The 19,450-nt window shown below is 34.5% G+C and overlaps 1 protein-coding gene and 1 long non-coding RNA gene across 2 annotated transcripts in view; both read left to right on the top strand.

Annotated features, from left to right (window-relative positions):
* LOC135137605 (cholecystokinin receptor type A-like) overlaps positions 1–19,450 on the top strand; it is a 389,560-nt gene that overhangs the window by 272,182 nt on the left and 97,928 nt on the right. The window lies entirely within an intron of this gene.
* Positions 11,772–12,965, top strand: LOC135137589 (uncharacterized). The gene is made up of 4 exons (XR_010281879.1): positions 11,772–12,145; positions 12,232–12,335; positions 12,407–12,632; positions 12,761–12,965. It is a non-coding gene; the product is annotated as an uncharacterized LOC135137589 (long non-coding RNA).

Here is a 19,450-nt window from a genome sequence, read left to right as displayed (position 1 = left end):
TTTTAAATGAAAGACCTGAATTCGATTTCGATCCCCGGGCATTTCCAATTTGTTTTATTGATCAGATCAATTATTATATATTTTCTAGAAAATGTACGAATACAGTAATACTGCTCTCGTCAATAATTAATAATAATAAAACAATAATTATCGTGATAATGTATTAATTAATACCTAATTATTCAAACCATTTTGCTCCGTTGCAGATTAATTAATTAATTTGTTCTCCCCTCTGTTCTGGACAAACAAAATCAATTAAATTTCATTTTCGTTTGATACAAATGCGTACTTTGATCTACTGCGACGGATGTTGGTTATTTATCTGTACGTGCTTAGCAGTCGAAATCTTTTGAAGCATGAAAATAGACTGTCCAACTTAAGCATGTACTGAGAATACATTTTTTCCCATTTGTTATCTGCCTTAAATATATTTTGCATTGTCCGCAAAATCAAATTTCAAAGTTGAGGGAAGTTCTGTCGAAATAACATAATTTTTTAAAATTAATTTATATAACAGCTAAGTGTCAAAGTTGGAGCTGAAATATTAATTAATAGTTAAGTGACAAGTAACAAATGCAGAAACACCCTAACTTAAACTTTAAGAATTTCTAGATACTATTTTATTAATTTACACTACATTTAATCATTATTGAATACTGAACTAAAAAATAGTTGAAAGTTATGTGTAAAAAACTTTCAATGTTCCGTTATTCAGAATCCTGTTCTCCAAAATTAATTTTAATGCTGTATTTCTTTGTTGCTCTTTGTATGTATGTATGTTTAAACTTATCACGCAAAAAATCAGGACCATCCATTCACTGATTTTTTCTAAATTGCCACACACGTTTTTCAAGCACAACTGACGTCCATGCATTATTTATACGTATAGATTTTGATGGTCCTTCACTCGCTACAGGTCTGCCAAGACGTCTAAAATAAGTTAACCAATAATCAAATATGATTTATGATCCTTTCTATTTTAGAAATCGTAAAATATCACAATCCTATTGTCACTGAAGAACAAAAAAATTATCTTTCTATCGAAAGTTATGGAATAATATTCCACAATGAAGGCGTGATCTGGTGGTCACCTCATTAAAAACTTGAAAGATAAAATACGAAAAACTTAAATTTCTGGAGAACATATTATAAGGCCCTTCCAGCTTATCGACTTTAAGAAATCGGATGGAAGAGACACGGATTTTTACGACTTACGTATGCGGGAAGTGATGGCTAAAAAGGATAGTGCCATTTGACAAGTCAATTTATAGAGCTGGAAGCGAAGCTCAAAATTGCTCACGAAATGTGTGTCTCCGGGCTTAGGTTTAAAATTTGTCATTCAGACTGTGGCGAGAAGCCTTTGATAAATGCAGCAGATGCATTTGGTAGTAAGTTAATTGCTAATCTAACTTTGTAGCATCTGGATGCGTCTCATCCGTTAGGAAATTAATTCTTGCAGTTAATCGCACGGACTACTTGGGTTTGAATGATAATGCATAGATCGATAGAGGTTTTTTTTTGCGGACTCATCTGCTATTCCGGACTCGTCCGTAAACAGCAACAATTCGTCCGGAAAAACTGTAGTTTGGGTACTTGTAACCAAAATATAATTCTTTTGAGGCTGCGACATGCATTTATTTGTCTTATATTTACCACGAATATAGAATTATGATTTTTCATATGAGAAGTAGTCCTGTATTGGAGGTATTCACAGACGCCTACGAGATTTGATGCCAAATTCCAACATTTGTGTACATTTTCGCTTCACTTAATCTCTTATCCGAATTTATATCAATACATTGTTCCTACGAAGTACCCAACATTAATTATTTCATGTTCTGTTACACTTTGTCATTATGTTTTAACAGTTTCACAGTCGTAGAATAATGAATAATAAGACCCATTGAAAAAGTCGTTATGCGTGAACATTTGGGGCAACTCCTAAAAAATTTATAATTTACTTTAAGAAAATGGGAAGGAAAATCTTGCTTAATAAGTTTGCTGAGTTATTCCCGAAATAAATTTATTGAAATTATTTTGAAAAGATTTTCGATCTACATGTAGTATTTTAGTGTTTCACAACACACTATAACTTTCCGATGTGTTTTTCTGTGTTAGATTTCTGTATCTATCTTAGCTGTCGAATGTTGTTATTTTGTTTCTTTCGATATATTTAACCATTAATTTGATACTTCATCTTTCATTATAAGTATTTCCGATCTCATTCTCTCCATTTTGTTAAACACAGCGTTCTCGCCAATTAAGTTTAAGTATTGCAGCATTCACCACTTTAATAATTTCTGGGTTAGATGATTTCTTTGTCAAAATTAGAACTAATAAATAATTACAACAGATACAAAATGTGTAACACGTGTAACAAAATAAGGTTAACTGAGAACTTAAATTTTGCACATTAATTTTGTTTCTCATGTTATTACACACGAGCGTTTCATCAATAGTCTAAACTAGACCACATTAACAACCGTAGTGATGTGTGAGTAGTTAGCTCTAATGGCAAATGGATAAAAGCATCCCCAAGTTACGCACTTACTGAGAAAGGATTATTCAAATTTTATAAAAACTGATAATGTGTATTCTGCGGGAGTAAGTCGTAAGTGAATATACAACTATTTCAGTGAAACATAAACCAAAAAGATAAGCTTGTTAAACCCCGGGCATCCACATCAAACTGACATGAAAATTAGCATGATGTAGGTTGAATCGATGTGCTCATAACTAAAGCGCTATGAAAATTATACTTTAGACAATCGGCCAAGTAAATGAAGGTAATGTTGACCAATACTTATTTAAGTAACTAATACACAGTGGCGGCTCGTCAGGGGAGGCAGGGGAGGCAGTGCCTCCCCTGGAAAAATTGACTATTAATTTTTGTTTTAATATCTGTTGACTTCAAATATATTTTAAAGATACAGCAAATAACTTTATGGAACACTGTGATTTATTAAAACGCGTCTTGGTAACATATTTTGAAGTACGCGCTTTCGACAGGAACAACCGCTGATCATCGCCGTGTAGGCCAGCTTCAAACGGAGGCATGCCTCAGATAGACGGATATCTTCAGTATGATTAGTCAATGGTGCTAATATGTTTTTGAGAAAGACAATAGTCATCAGTGCTTTATCAAAGCGCCAGCGGAGGCACCAACGCCTACCGTCCCTAAGCCAATCAGATCGAATTTTTTAATCTCCCGGTGAAACTGCACAATGTTGAACAGGGATGCTGAATGCATTTAGTGTGCATTTAGTTGTGCGTTAATTAGACGCGAGGAAAGGTGTTCACTGCATGTGCATTGTCAAGGTTATGTATTAAAACTTTTAAGTCAACTTGGAAACAGTAGGACAATAAAAACGTCAGTTTTGCAATGCTAATGGCAACATAAGAATCTATAATCTCCAGAATTTCTTATAAAGTTTAAATATTTAAGCACGGTTTCCTTACGACGAACAATTATGTATGTTAAAAATTTAGAACCTCTCATGCAGATTTGAGCTGAATTTTATTAATTAATTAATAAGTATATTTAAATCAGCCCTATATCATATGAATTAATATTTAATGCTAATAAAGCAAATTCTGTCGTCTTTAGACCTCCTCGTTGGTTTGTGTGAAGCAGTTAAATGTATTTTATTCGTGAAGTGTATCCATATAGAGATATGTTACTGACTTAGAGCTAATGTATTGTTTTCATAAAAACGAATAATCAATCTGTCTTTTAACAAAAGTAATTGCCAACATGTTAATTAATACCTGCTGATTTTGAAACGAAATTGTTGCCTCACCTAACGAAAAGACCACGAGCCGCTACTGCTAATACAGAGGAAACGCAACGATGCAGGGGTTTTGTTTAAATTTACAAAAGTAATGATGACGAAAAAACGAATGTTGTGAACACAACAAATCGACTTTATAAAAAAAAAACAACTATACACTGAAGCCTGAATGGAAGCAGCCGAAGCTATACCATCGAAAGCTTACTGTTTCACAGCGTTCCGAGCCGTCACTGGGAAGGTATAATTTTACTTTTCGCTGAGTTCTGCCCATAAGTCTACACTTAAAAAACATGACAGAGAGGTCTTACAAGATATCTATATGGAAGGACTTCTATGAACGCATTTTTTGTTGTTAACCTCTGTAGATCTTTTATTTTTGTGGCCTGCTAGTTTACTTCTAATTATGTCGGAAGCTGTAGACTGCAGTTTCGATCTTGTTGGATCTGATCAGTATAGCCCATTCCAATGGGTTGTCTAGCCTTCGATGTGATTAACATTTTGCAAATTTAGAGGAACGCGGCCGTTATCCGCGAAAGTGGTAACGCCAGCGTCCGGCGGGACTTTTGTCCGGGAAGTAGCTGTTTCTGTGCACTGGTTGGTTTCCGCCAAATGGCGCGAAAGTACGATCTTTGGGCAAGTGGGGGTAAACACATAGCTCGCCACACTAACATCTCACTAACACATGGTTGCCACGCAATCTACAGCTTCCCAACGGGTGTTGTCTAGCCTTCGATGTGATTAAAACACTTTGCAAAGCCATTCACGTTTGAGTTAACGGGTTTACGTTAAAATCGCATCGCATTCTGGAGGACCAAAAACTGTCGCCAAACCAGAAATCATTGAAACTTCATAATAGGGTTTTGGCCACTAGATGAATGGAATGTGCCTGAGTTAGCCGAAGTTAGAGGCATCTCCACTGAGAGAGTTCATTTTTTATTAACTCCCACTGGTGGAGGAATAAGCTCTCTTAACCAATTTCAGGTTAATTAAGGGTTATTTTTTTTTTGTCGGGGGTCTTCAAGTATAACATTTGTTTTTAAATGTATTACTATATTTTAGAGAGAGATAATCAAAGGTATACGCTTTGTTACAGTATCAATAAGATTGAGTCTTAAGATACATAAAAAAAATTGGGGGACGCTTATTTTGACAGAACTTCCCTCGTCCTTGGAGTGCAGTCTAATAAATCCTGCTTCTTTGAAAAATCGTGAAGCTTGATTTCGCAGTTTTTGTTGTAATATAATTTCTATAACGTACAAATCAGTGGCCTGAAAAACACCCCCACAGCCCGGGTGCCCAAGGGGCGCAAATTCCAAGGGGGTGCGGCCCGCCCAAGTGTGCATAATGTACTAAAATAGAAAAAAATATTCTCAGTACATGCTGAACTTCTACTGCTTTTGTTTATACTTCGAAAGAATTCGACTATTATCACATTCAAACACCAGTGTCAGCAGATCCAAAATGTATTATTTACGTAAAAAAGAAACGAAATTTGATTTATTTATCTCCTCAACACAAAAGAGCAACGGCGCAAATCGCTCCGATTATTATTTTCGGTGCGTAGCTGCTATTTTATTAATAATCATTTTATTATTATTAAATGTAAGTGTCCGCGATATTCCTAAATTTTTGAACATATTCGAGAAAATGGGGTGACCTATTCTTGGTTTTATCAATAAAAATTAGAAATACCCGGACACAGAATTCGAACCCGGGACTTTCGATCAGCTATTTCAAAACAACAAACCAGAATTTTTTTGTCAAACAGCTGTGTAATATACATACATTCGTAGATGATTATTGATTATTGTTACTTAATTCTGTAATTATTTTAAAGTATCCTATCTTAGCGGTGATATTTAGTTCCATTATAACTATGTCAAGAAGTATTATTTTTGCTGTCATCTATTCTATTACAGTGAAACCTGTCTATGCCGGACTCTGTAGAAGGCGGAAAACTGCTCATCGCGGAAATTTTCCGCAGTCCCGTTTTTTCAAATACCTAATTTAATGTATTTTGGTCCGTATAAGCCGGAAACTGCATAACGCGGAAACGGAAAATGTTTGTAAGTCCCAAGGTATCAAAATACATGCACCCAACTCTGTGTAAAACGGAAGCGAGAACAAAATTGATGATTTCTGCGAAAAACATGTAATTCAATTCGTAGACCTGCAGGTGCATTTTTTGTCAACACAAAGTCACTGTTTTCAATTCTTATTTGATTAGTGTGTCTCGTGGTTGTATGTGTGTTCGCAATGGCCCAAAAGAAGACCAACAACAACAGCAAAATGGTCTTAAAGTCTTAAAGAACTTTGCCAACAAGTTCGGTTGCAAAAAAAGCAATTATAAAACATAAAATAAATTAGAGAAGAATGGCAAAGTGGTGAGCGTGTAGCCAACCTTTTGCAGTTGACAACAAGAATGGAAAATATATCTCAATGGCCGAAGAACCAAAGAAAAATAAACGACTATTTCAAATAATTCTTTTAGATGTACCTATGTATTGAATTTAATAAAAATTGTTTTCCGTTTTATAGAGGTTTACTTCCCGTCTCTAGCAAGAATAATTCATAATATTCATCAATCATGCTCTTTTGTTACCACATTTTTTGGGGGACAATTAAAGTTGCGTCAAGTGGTGAGGACCACTACAGCTAGGAGTGATACGAGCGGAAAAACCTAAACCACCGGCCCTTTCTAATTGCACTTCATGAAAACACGAAAAATAATTGTGCACTGAAAGTATAAATCAAGTAGAACTGAAAATTATTCACGGTTTTTTGTGCAATGAAATGACTCATGAAACATTTACAAAAAAAAATAATAATTTGTTACAGGTGTCATAAAATAACAATCTTAACCGTAATATGGTATTGTTGTTTTAAAGCTTATAATTAAATAAATATGTAATATAAAACATAAAAATATAATAGTTATGATTATCACACTGGCATGCATATCTGATGTTAGTCTTAGTCGAATGATATTTCGTAAAAGTTGAGAATCTTCACACATGAAACAATTGGACCATTGGGTACGATATCTTTCTTTTTCCTGAAAATTGGTTGGCACGGTCCACTTAGGCGAGACAATCGATTTGAAACGTATAAAAGCCCTAACAACCTTCCACATTATTGGAGCGTTTAATATCGCATGAAAATTTAAAGAGAAGCTTTATTACACTGATAAATCAGGTAGAATTCAATTCAGTTTCCAGTGAAAAAGCCGATTTATTTATGGTTGTGGAAAATAACGAGATCAATAACTCCCTTTTCTTATTTTAAACGCAATCAAAATGACATCTGGGAAGAGGAAAAGAACGTTAACTTCTTAACTTCTTAGGGAAAATTCATCAATCTATCTTATTTATTACGCTTTGCCGAATATTGAACAGCTTTCTTAGAAAAAGGATTTCACAAATAAAAATGGTTATAAGATAGTTATAATAAAGTGAAGAACTTATTTAACCAATTGAAGTAACATTATTTTATGTTGTAAATACGTATACGCGTCAGGACAATCTGAGTAAAGTCGAAATATCCCTTTTCGTGCTAGAAAATTTTGTACGGCAGCGGATAATGTTTACTCAAAATTCTTTCTGTCTGGTTTGACTGAATGCTAGGATTATTTCAAGAAATATTTTTGATGAATAACGCACATCGCTACCAACGAATTGTACGGTGAATGCAGCGCATACCATAATTTATAATTTTTGTATGCCTTTTAATTAAAAAGTAAAAATGACTACTATTATTAATCCCTGATGACTGGTAGAAAAAATATAACCTCAGCATAAATTCGAATGATTTACTGCAAAATTCATCTCATGAGTAATCGGGCCAATATTATATTACTTATTACTCTATAATGATTTTTTGGCAAATTAGGACAGGGTCCATCCGGCCGATGGTTACTTTCATGTTTTCTCGACCTTCCATGACTCCTATAATCGAGTATAAAGAACAGATATAGAGTACAAAAGTAGCTCGCCATTTCTGTTTGTCGTTTGGCGTCTGTATGTCTGTAGGTTCTGTCTGTCGTCTATGTCAATATTTATTAGATAGACAATCTCCGAAACTATCGGCCCGATTGTTGTCAAGTTTTATTTGTTTTTAGAGTATCGTTAACATTAACTTAAATATCTCATACATGAACATGATCTGAGTACTGAGTACTTAACATGCGCATGAAGAAAATATATATATACACAGAATATTATCTCTTAGTACTGATACAATTCAAAAACTTAAAACATCTAAGGTATGCAATTAATAAAACTCAAGACGCTATGGTGTTAAACTACCTAACTAATTGACTCAATCCCCCTCTTTTTTTCCCTATCCACTACTGATCGTCAATTTGAACCTGTGATTGTATATATGAAAGTGTGCCATTACCGCGGCTTTTTTAAAATCTGTCTCGTCGTTGGACTTGGAATCATTCCTGCGTTGAGCTAACCTTTTTTGAATAATTTTTCACGTTTGACGTTCAAATAACAAAAATTTTGTCAATAAATAATACAATTATTAAATGTTATTTATAGACAAAGTTTTTTATGGTAAGCACTGTATTAACAGTACTTATCGGTGGAATCTCGTCGCTCTCATTATTGTAAAGCAAAACGTAAAGCTGGTATATATTACAGAATGTCATTACTTGCCTGTTCATAATGGAAACACCACACATCTCCACATTAGACAGTAAACAACACTATGTCAGTAACAGAAGTCGATTAATTGCTAGGTGTGTTGAGAGCAGTGTCATATTGAATTGCAAAACACTATACATTATAAGCATTTAATAAGCCGCTTATAAAGGAAATCTCGACACATCACTAGGTATCATGGTTACCGATTTCCCATACTAACTCTTAGATCTTGTCTCCATCATCCATCGTTTGAAAGCAAAAGTAAATCCGTTTTTAGATATCGAGCGTTCTCAGTTGAAAAAGTCATCAAGTTGGCGTTGATACTGTGAAGTATGTCTATAATAAATCTAAAATATAATTAATGACGGTTAACGTGGAATGGTACAACCTAACGTCACTTTTTCGTATGATTAAATTAACCCGTTTAAACATCTTTTTAAAGTTGAATAGATAAAAAAATGGAAGGAATAATACATATGTACGGTATGGAATTATTATTTATTGTATATTTGTTTTAAAGTAACAGCAAAAAAACTCCTCTCAAAATTTCTACAAACACTTTCTAACATAATAGCATCCATGGGCAACCTTTTCTGTAAGACGGGCCTAACGGAAAATATATCGGGCAACCGCGGGCCACCAAATAAATAATAATACACAATAATTATTATATATGTATGAGGGTACACTTAATACAGGACAAACATACTGTAAACAATAAAATATAAATGTACTATAAAATTAAAACAAATTTGTTATTCAAAAAGACACTTCAACATAATATATGTGATCACATAGTGATGTGTTTTAAATTTTGGTCCGTGATTCTCGATCGATTTTTGCATTTTGTATAGTTCATTTGCGTAAAAAACTGCTCACAGCCAATATATACTACCAAAGAGACACATTATTTTACACAAAAATTTTAAAATTTGGGTATTTATCTTTGGGAAAGTATTTTTGATAAAAATCAAGCAAAGTCACATCTCTATTAAAGATGGCTTTCAGGGCATCATCTGATTGAAACTCTATTAACTCCATCTGTAAACTCTCTGGCATGATTTCTACGTCCACGTCAAAAGGATTAAAAAAGATGTAAATAGTACATTACGTGCCAAGTATAGAAAAGTGAAGTTTTACCAAACGAGTATGGTTCGTTTGAGTACGAGTGAGCGAAGCGAACGAGTAACTTAAAAACCATACGAGTTGTGAAAAGACTTTTCTATCGAGGCGCGTGTACTATTTTTTCGCATTTCATAACCAGATATTATTTGCGTTAATAATTTTAAATATTATGTAAAAGTCAAGTACGAATAAAAAAATAATAGTAGGTAACGCTTTTCAATAACGTAGCAACCAAGCAGAACTTGTTTTTCGCATACAACGACAGTCAAACAATTTTTTCGCATTTCATTCAATAATACACTAGATTTATGCACTTCAAATCGTACAGTAAAAACTCATTTTACTGAATAGCCAACCATTACTGCATAGCAACCATTACTGCATAGCTACCATTACTGCATAGCAACCATTACTGCATAGCAACTATCACTTTTTTCGCTTCCCGCCACTGGCAAAATACTCCATACGTCTTATTATAAGTATAAGTATTTTTCCTTTGATTTCGCAGGGAGCAGACTCGTGCAAGCTTCCCGGGCAGCATTCAAAATATCCTCACTTACGGGAATATTCCGTGAATCCATTTCTGATTTAGTTTAAAATATTTTTTTCGCCTCCTGACATGTAAACAAAACATTCATACACCTTTGACATGCCGCGTAACAATGACTTTACGCACCAAATATCAATTTACCGTTGCTTTACCGCCTTTGGGTGCCAAAGTAATTCAATATGCATTAGCCTCTAGAAGCTCTAATAAAAAAAGTTCTGTCTAAAAATTAAAAGAAAACATACTTGAATACTACTTTACATCATGTTTTGTTCGATCAAAACTTTTGAATTAGAAAAAATGAATTATTAAAAAAAAAATCACATGGTGCCATCTCATGGCTGCCGGTATTATAGATTCCTTCAGCAAACGTCAAGTCTATAAACTGTCACTTCATTATTTCCATTTCGAAAAATATTTTTAAAAACAAATATTTTTTAAAATAAAATCAATGTCGGCGAAAAAATTGAATACAATTTTCGTGCGTTAGGCATTTTGCAGGTTTCGGTCCCATGCCACCCTCTGCTTCGCGTCGGGTGGCAAATTAGGACCTCAACCTGCAAAATGTTACCTACCGCACTCATAATGTAAATAACTATTTTGCGCTCATTAATCAAAAATCAAGTTATCACGCACTCTAAGGGCGATCGGAAACGTCAAATTTGCAGGTCTGGTGTGTTTCGCGAGCACTCGTGTGCGAAAAACGGGGGGTTTTTTTCTTCTTTAAAAGAACGTTAAAAAATAAACTATCCTACCAAAGTTAAAGAATCTAAGCTTAAATGTTACTTTTCAACTTGTTCTATGTTGAAAACATCAAGATTTTCTTGAAATAAATTAATTTTTGAAAAAGGACAGCACCATCTATTGGAAATTTTTTGACAGATGACAAGGTGACAGACTCTGTGCTTTCAATAGTGTCAGTGATAGAGATGGGCAAAATCGTTCCACGCGTGGAGCGCTACAACCGCTACCGCTACAAGAAAATAGCGCTCCAAGTAACTAGTTACTTTGGAACGTATTCATCACGAGTGGCGTTTGAGTACGACGCTTCCACTTGTCCGCTTGGAACTTGGAACGAATGTTCCAATCTCAAGTACCAATATGTAGCGAACGGACATTCTGGACACAATAAATACTGACAACAATTAGGACGGGCACTCTACTTTCATTTTAATAAAAAAAATAATAAAATAAACAAAACTACAAATATTTTTATAGTCTTGTTTTCGCAACTTTCTGTGTTCATTCCCAATCTTCTACTAGACTGAGATTTTACAATTTTTTTCGGTTCCTATTGAAATACATGTATTCAATTAAAACTTATTTATAAACTATTTTATACCTAAGCTTTTATATCTTTTCTGATAATGAGTCATTTATATCGACCGTCGCATTCTTACAAAAAATTATCGAATATGCAGCGTCTTTGATACCGCCCTCAAACAAAATACAACACTTGCTGATTTTGCCGATTGCTTTATGATAAAACCGCTTTGCTTTTTATTTTATCTGTTTATTTAAATATTGTTAAACCTTTACTTTTGATCTGCGTTGCATACATTTTGTTTTTATTTTTTTTTTTTCATAAATATTATAAAATAAATACCTATTTATAAACGTTTCCTGATATCTTTTTTCGAGTTGATAAACACACAATTATTTTAATGACTGAAAGATTATTCTCTTTTTTTTTCAGTTCCCAAGCCCTCACTATTTGCGTTTCTTGTAACGTTCCGGACAAACGTGTTTTATGATTTCGTTCCTTGAATTTCCGTCCCGTAACTCCCGTACAAATATCGTTTCAAGTTCCAAGTGGAACGCAGAGTGGAACGTGTTACTTTTGTCGCGAGGAGCGCTACACTCCGCTACTCGATGGTAGCGCTACAATGGAACGGTTCCTAAAGTAACGACCCATCTCTAGTCAGTGAACACCGATTAAAGGGCACGGTGTGATCAACTAAAGATGATTAATAAGACAAAATTTAGAGAACATTTTATTACAAAAGATAGTAACAGAAGTTTTAATGTTACAGGTAAATATGAACGAACTACTAATTATTCGGTGTCTTTGTTCTTATTACTGTTGTAAATGTTTACATTAATTGTACATTGATTACAGGAGGAAATCGAAACACCAGAAGCCTTTAAAGTATTTTCGTTATTAAGAGCAGTGGAAACATGGTAACTATTTGGTTTCGACGGCCCTGGTTCTGCAGAGAAAATGTAAGTATTTGATTTTGACAATCCTGGTTCTGCACAGAAAATGTCTGCAATTTTCATTTTATTTTTTTCAGAATCCTGAATGTAACCTTCGGCAACTGACGAAGATTTCCATCCACCATGCCGTTTGATTGATAAAAAGTCACTTCCTTTATTTGCTAATAATGTAGCACTGCTTCTCCTGAAGCAGTGACCACTGTAATTTTGAGGATTTTGCAGCTTCAGATACCCAGCAATTAAAGATGGTACTCTGCCAATAGTGTTAATACCGACGGGGGAATTTATACATTTTCCATCACGGTATGTTAAAAATAATCTTTTGTTCTTACCTTTTACTAACAATCGTATTTTTAAGAACTGATCAATTACTTTGATCCAATCACCTTTTGATATGAAAAATTCTCGTTTAACGTAGGTTTTTGTTTCAGGAATACAAACCATAACAATGTCATCTTTGAAAACAACATCATCAACTAACATCTTGCATAATTCTCCCCTGCGGCACGCGCCAGAGATGCCGATAACTAACAGTGCCTGCAATATTAAGAATACATTTTCAATGTGTCAATATGAACTAATAAAATAAAAATTACCTTCATTAGTAAATAGTCTCTATTCGGTGCAGCGCTTAAAAATTTAAGAATGTGTTCTTCATTAAGTACTTGTGATTTTTTGGGATTATGATGTTCTGTTTTCCTTTTCAACATAGCTATTAATTTTGGATACTTAGAAATATCAATGTTATGTTTTAAATTAATGCAAGATTTTAACATGCTGTAAATACACCATAGTGACTTTTTATGAATACTGATTTCTTCGAAGTACGCTAGCAAGCAGTTTTCGGTGTAATTTTTGATATGTTTACGATCACACCATTTGACGAACTCGTGATAGCTATTTTCGTATCGCGCTCGGGATTTTGTTGGTAATAAATTACTGACCGCTATATTTGCAGTTTCTCTAACTTCTGGAGGGGTGCAACTACCATCCGAAGACATTTTGTACAAATTAGCTTCAATTAGCTTTGACAGTTCTGCTGCTCAGGTGACTAGATGTTGGTTATCGACGACTTGATTTACTTCACAAATGAAATGTAACAAATTTCTAGCAAATAAATTTCTAAATATTGTCATAATGGATTCGCGCAAAAAGTTTTGTACATGCTACGTGCGGGAACAGTTTTGCTTGACTCGTGTGAAATCCACCGCTCGTGCGCGGAGCGCACTCGCCTTGGAAACTACACACTCGTCTGCAAAACAACTGTTCCCGCACTTAACATGTAAATAACTATTTCATGCTTACTGAAATCCTGGAAGCGCCTTGAAAACTCTTCTTTTAATACGTTTAGTTCATTTGCTAAAGCGGCAGAATCAAAATTTTTGTAATTAGCAAGTGTAGGAAAATGGTAAGTATTTTCTGCACGTAATTGAGTTTCCCATGGTTGAAGTTTAGTTCGGAACGACTTGATGTGTGCGAACCTCCTTTTTTGTAAATTTACATTAAGGTCATTTAAGTACCCGGTAATGTCAACTACAAATGAAAGTACAGAGAGCCATACCTCGTCCGGTAACTGGCGAATTGACTTCCCTTTCATTTCTATGAAAATTTGGATTTCACTTCTCAAATTATAGAAGCACTGTAACATCTTCCCTCTACTTAGCCAGGGTACTTCGGTATAATAAAGAACGTCACCATATTCTGACTCAAGATCTTGCAAAAATGTTTGAATAATATATTATTGGAATTTATCTTCTCAAATTTAGTTTTTTTTTTAATTGAAAAGGTAAATTGTAAATTTGAAAACGTTAATTTTAATTGAAGAATTCAATTGTACACATTGCGGGCCAAAGTTACACCAATCAAAAAATCTTTGGCGGGCCGGAAGTTTCCAGTCGGCGGGCCGCATTCGGCCTGGAAACTGTTGCCCATGGATGATAATAGGATTGATTGTTCAGAATTTACATGGACTTTTGTTGGATTTTTTGTTGCAAAGATTTGAACAGATATTTGTAGCATAGAGTTTTAAAGATGGTGCCACAAGAAAAAAATCACTTCATGTCAAATCACAGGAGCGAGGGACCCAAGCAATATCTGCAATTCGACTGATTATTATGTGGTTATCAAAAAACTGTCTTAAACAATTTAATGTTTCCACTCCATCCTGTTGAAAAAAATCAAGCACACGAAATCGCTACCATGTATTACTTTTTACGTTTTGTTACATTATTCACAAACTGCACAATAAAAAGATGCAAAAGTTTCACTTTAGTGCGTCCCATTATCAAAATTATACAAATACTGATAAAGCTGGAGAAATCACAGATGCTATTTTTTGTGATCGTGCTTACTTGGAAATATGTTATGTTTGCAATCAAAACTTAGATAAAAATGCTGAAGGTATCCTCCATTTTTAATTAATTAATTTATATAGTACGTACTCCGTAGCTAAGCGTAGATATTTATGTTTTTTAAGGAATTTTTAAAATAGCAATAAACTTTCTGATATTACATCAAAAGGCCAAACAAACAAAATCGCAATTACTGCCTCAATGACGCACTACGAAAACAACTGTTTTGTTGCCATTGACGTCCTCCATTTATTCTCTTTAATTACAAACTTGTCTGGTAATATTGATGTCTGCACTGTACACTGTTTTCAAGTTAAAACTTGCCGGAAGGCGACCTTGATTACCCAACAATTTTGTGTCTGCTTTATGCTTCAACTTTGAAAAGGAAATAAGATTTGATAAATTGTTCTCTGTCTCTTAAACCGAAAGAGAGTTGATTAAAGTATATGCGCTCAGGTTCTGCACAACACATTTAACAACCGGATTAAATGTTAGACATTTATGACCGGACGATGTAGAATTTATTGTCGACGTGAGGCAATTTTTCAAGCGCTGTTTCAATTATTGGATTTCAATTTTTGAGAAGACGTGCCTTTTAATAGCTAACTGCAGAAGTGATTTTTTTAATCTAAATTGAATCATTCCATTAATTAACCAGGAACGATGCGGTTACGAAATAAAGTGGTAGCTTTGTGTACATTTTTTCGATTATCGTCTGTCAATCCATTCGTGCTCGTGTGCGGGTTACGCGCGAATCAAATTTAACGTTAATTGGAACTAATGATAAAAAAGTTGTCTATGTCAGCAAATCTTACAGGGTTGTATTGATTTTTATATTAAATAGAATTCCTGATTAATCTGGTATAACTTATAACTAATTTAAATGTGCAAAATTTTCATAAGATGGAATTTTTAGTGTCACATCATATTAAAAAATATAATATAATAGAATGGAATATTATTATACTCCTATTAATTTAATACGACATTCTAGTGTAGCACGAGTTGTTTGGGGCATGACGAGTGAAGTGATGGGTGCACCACTACGAACTAAGAACGAGTGTTACAATATGTCTTATTGTACGAGTCTAGTACACTATTTTTTCTATTTTACCCGTTATTTTATTCAAAAAATGAAAAAGCTGGTCAGGATTATTGGGTTTTTGCACAGGGTCTGGCTAGGTGGCAACGCTGACAAATGATGTTTGACATTTGTTTGATATAATTAGTTTCAAACACGGGCGTATATAATAGGTCTGCTAACTCCGAGTTTAAAATGATTTTTTTTCCAAGACATTCCAGGAGGCCACGGGAGCTTGAAGTTTCTAGCGCCGTCTGCCGGATACTATGATGAAACTGTTTACAATAATGAATGAAATTGGCGTAAAAATGTCCTTGAACGCAAGTTGTCAGAAATGTCAGCTTTATAGATTAGGTTCTGTGACGTCTTTTTAGGACTCGCTTTATAAAAAGCAAAATTAAAGTTAATTCGCGATTAACTTTGCTAGGAACGATTTTAACCAATCAAATGTACGAGAAATGTCATGTCAAGCGTCAGTCGATAGTGCAGATTCTTGGAATTGGTAACATTATTGTGGTACCTAACTTGAACTACTACGATATCAGTTTGACAGCACCCGTTTTAGGAAAATTTATTAATGGAGTTGAAACACCTTACTTATACCATCGTGGTGTCAAATATAATTGTCATTTATGAAATGATTTCAAAACGGATGAGGTTATGGATTTGATCGCTCATACTTGATGTATATATGACATTCGTGACGTTCTTTAATATGGTACCTCCCAACATTACAAAATAAACAGTTTCTAAAAATAGTTTCACAAAAGCTTCCATTGTGAAACTGTTTCCGCTACAATGATCCTATTTATTTATCCTTGAAAATATTTCTGTTTTTATTAAAGCAATAAGTACGGTAATACATCCAGACAAATGGAAGAAATTCTTCGTCATTCCCTAAAAAACTAACAAAATAAGCGTTTAAGTCTGTGTTTTAGTGGTAATATTTAATCAGAATTAAATAATATTTACTATTTTTACCTCCAAAGTGTAAGCTAAGGAGGTTGTCTTCCGTTTCTCTCTGCCTGACGTCTGTCTGTCTGTCGTTTGTGTCAATTTTTTTAAATAAACTATCGGGAAAAGTAGAAAAAATAGTATATTAAACTAACATAAAAATATACAGTCATATCTTTAGACTTTAAATTTTTAAAGTTTCACCTCGAAATTTTATTAGAAATGCACTAAATAAAAATTCCATACAACATGCATTGTTTTGATATTTCGTTTCAATAGTTCTGACTAGAATGTTATACGTGGCATTATTTATATTTTATATTTGTGGTCACCTACATTTAAAATTTCAAATTTGGCGCTACAACTAGATGGCAGCAGTGAGGAGGAAGCAGTACGGGACACGACGGTATCTAAACAGAATTTTAATAAAACCGCTCGTTCGAAGAGTAAAAATTAGTTTTACTAAAAAACCGACTACAATTTCAGGAGTGGGATGAACGACCTTAACATCGGAATGACCAATGTCCGATTTGTGTTTGTGAAGTGCTGATTCATGGAATAGTTACACGGATAAATGGTAGAAGAGTCAAGCACGTGGGAAATGTGAGGTTATGTCAACTCATCGCGTTTTCATAAAAGGAGAAGATGGCAAGAACCCTCCAAGAAGTGGAGTTGTGTGACGACGCTATTAAGAATGGTCCTTATGCATCGGTACGTACGCTATACGGCCTTGCCTTTGACGACGGTAGTCGGTTGAACAGAAAGAAGCTGTGTCAATGGACGGGTTTCCCTTTTGAGATCGCATCAGATGACTTCAATGAGAAAGTGGATGAGGTAGTGCAGAATTTTACGATCGCAGAACTTTGTGGAGTCGGCCTTCTACTGGGGTTGAATTGTGTAGGTACTCACCAAGAAGTGGCCGAGAGAATTTGTTCAGTGTTGACTGATTTTGATCTGTTTACACAAGAAAGAGTTGTTCAAGAACAAGAGAGTGAAGACGAGGACGACGAAGATGATCCGGTAGACAGTGATGATGGTCGAGCAGGCGCGGCAGCAGTCCCTACGTTCACCATGTCTTTCAGAGACATCGAAGATTCCGTACGCACTTTTAGTGGTGATGACAATTATGCAATCGAGACTTGGGTCGCAGACTTTGAAGACATCGCTAAACTTATGAACTGGTCGGAACTGCAACGACTAGTTTTTGCGAAGAAATCATTAACTGGGCTTGCTAAGTTATTTATCCAAAGTCAGAGGAATTTGGGTACATGGAAGGACTTGAAACGCAGGTTATTGAGTGAATTTTCCAAGAAGGTGAGCACTGCTGAACTGCATCGCATGCTGAATAATAGAAAAATGAAAAAAGAAGAATCTCTCCAGGAATACTTGTTGAAGATGCGTGAACTCGCTTCAAAGGGTCAAATTGAAGAGGAGTCAGTAATCGAATATGTCATTCAAGGTATCAACGATGATCCTGAACACAAATTTTTGTTGTATGAAGCTAAAACTTATGTCGACTTAAAGAAAAAAATTGAAGTTTATGAGAAGATTAGAAAGACCCGTACACCTTCGACTCAATCTGTTGGTCAACGTTTCCGAAAGCATAACGAAAACAAAGGAACTTATTCTCCGGGGTCTGTAGGAGCGAAGGGCAGTAGTAAACCCCCTCCAAATCAGAACATAATTAGAAGATGCTATAATTGTAATGGTGTGCGCCATTTCGCCTCAAACTGTCCAATTCCGGTGAGGGAAAAGGGTTCCTGTTACAATTGCGGTTCAAAGGAACATCAGAAGAGGAATTGTCCAGGGAAGAAAAAGGAAGACAACACCACCAATGTGATATCAACCGAGACACAAGATCCCTATATGGTAAACGTTAAGATTAATGTTAAAGATGATTGTCAAACCGAATGTAGCTATAATTTGAATTCATTAATCGATACAGGTAGCCCAATTTCAGTTGTAAAAGTTCGGTATGTCACCGAAAATAATTTCAATGAAGGTCTAAATCCAAATTTAAATTTCGTGGGTGTGAATGGATCGAAGCTTGATATTTTGGGTATTTTTAACACGGAAGTATTTGTTAATGAAACTGTTTTACCCATAAAATTCTATGTAGTTCCTAATAGCACCATGTCCTTTAACGCTATATTAGGTAGAGATTTTCTCAATACCAAGGGTTTCACGTTTACGTTAGGAGATCATTTAAAAATTATTTCAAACAAATTTGAGAAAGTAAATAACTTCGACGAAATTTTACATGTCGATTTTAAGGTAGGTGAAGAAATAAAAAGTAACAAAGAAGTACAGATCAATCCTTGTTTAGATTATGATAAAAAAGTGGAAGTTTTGGAAGTGTATGATAATTTTTATTTATGTAATGACTCGCCAAAGATTGATTGTAATTACGAAATGAACATTTGTGTTAAGAATAATCAACCAATCTCTTTTAGACCACGGCGTTTATCCTTTTCTGAAAAAGAAAAATTACAAAACATGTTAGATGATCTATTAGAACGAGGCATTATTAGACCTAGTAGCTCTGATTACTGTAGTCCAATTGTACTGGTAAGAAAAAAGACAGGTGATTTAAGGCTTTGCGTTGATTATCGCGAATTAAACAAAATTACTATTAAAGACAACTTTCCTACTCCTTTGATAGAAGATAATCTGGATCGACTTCGAAACAAAAGATATTTTACAACCCTTGATCTTAAGGATGGTTTCCATCATGT

This window comes from Zophobas morio, unplaced genomic scaffold (assembly GCF_036711695.1).
Source record: "Zophobas morio isolate AGI-343-1 ecotype UQ-CSIRO unplaced genomic scaffold, CSIRO_AGI_Zmor_V1 ptg000029l, whole genome shotgun sequence".
In the NCBI taxonomy this organism is placed as follows: Eukaryota; Metazoa; Arthropoda; class Insecta; order Coleoptera; family Tenebrionidae; genus Zophobas; species Zophobas morio.
The sequence above is the reverse complement of the archived record's forward strand: the minus strand, read 5'-3'. Positions and strand labels throughout refer to the sequence as shown.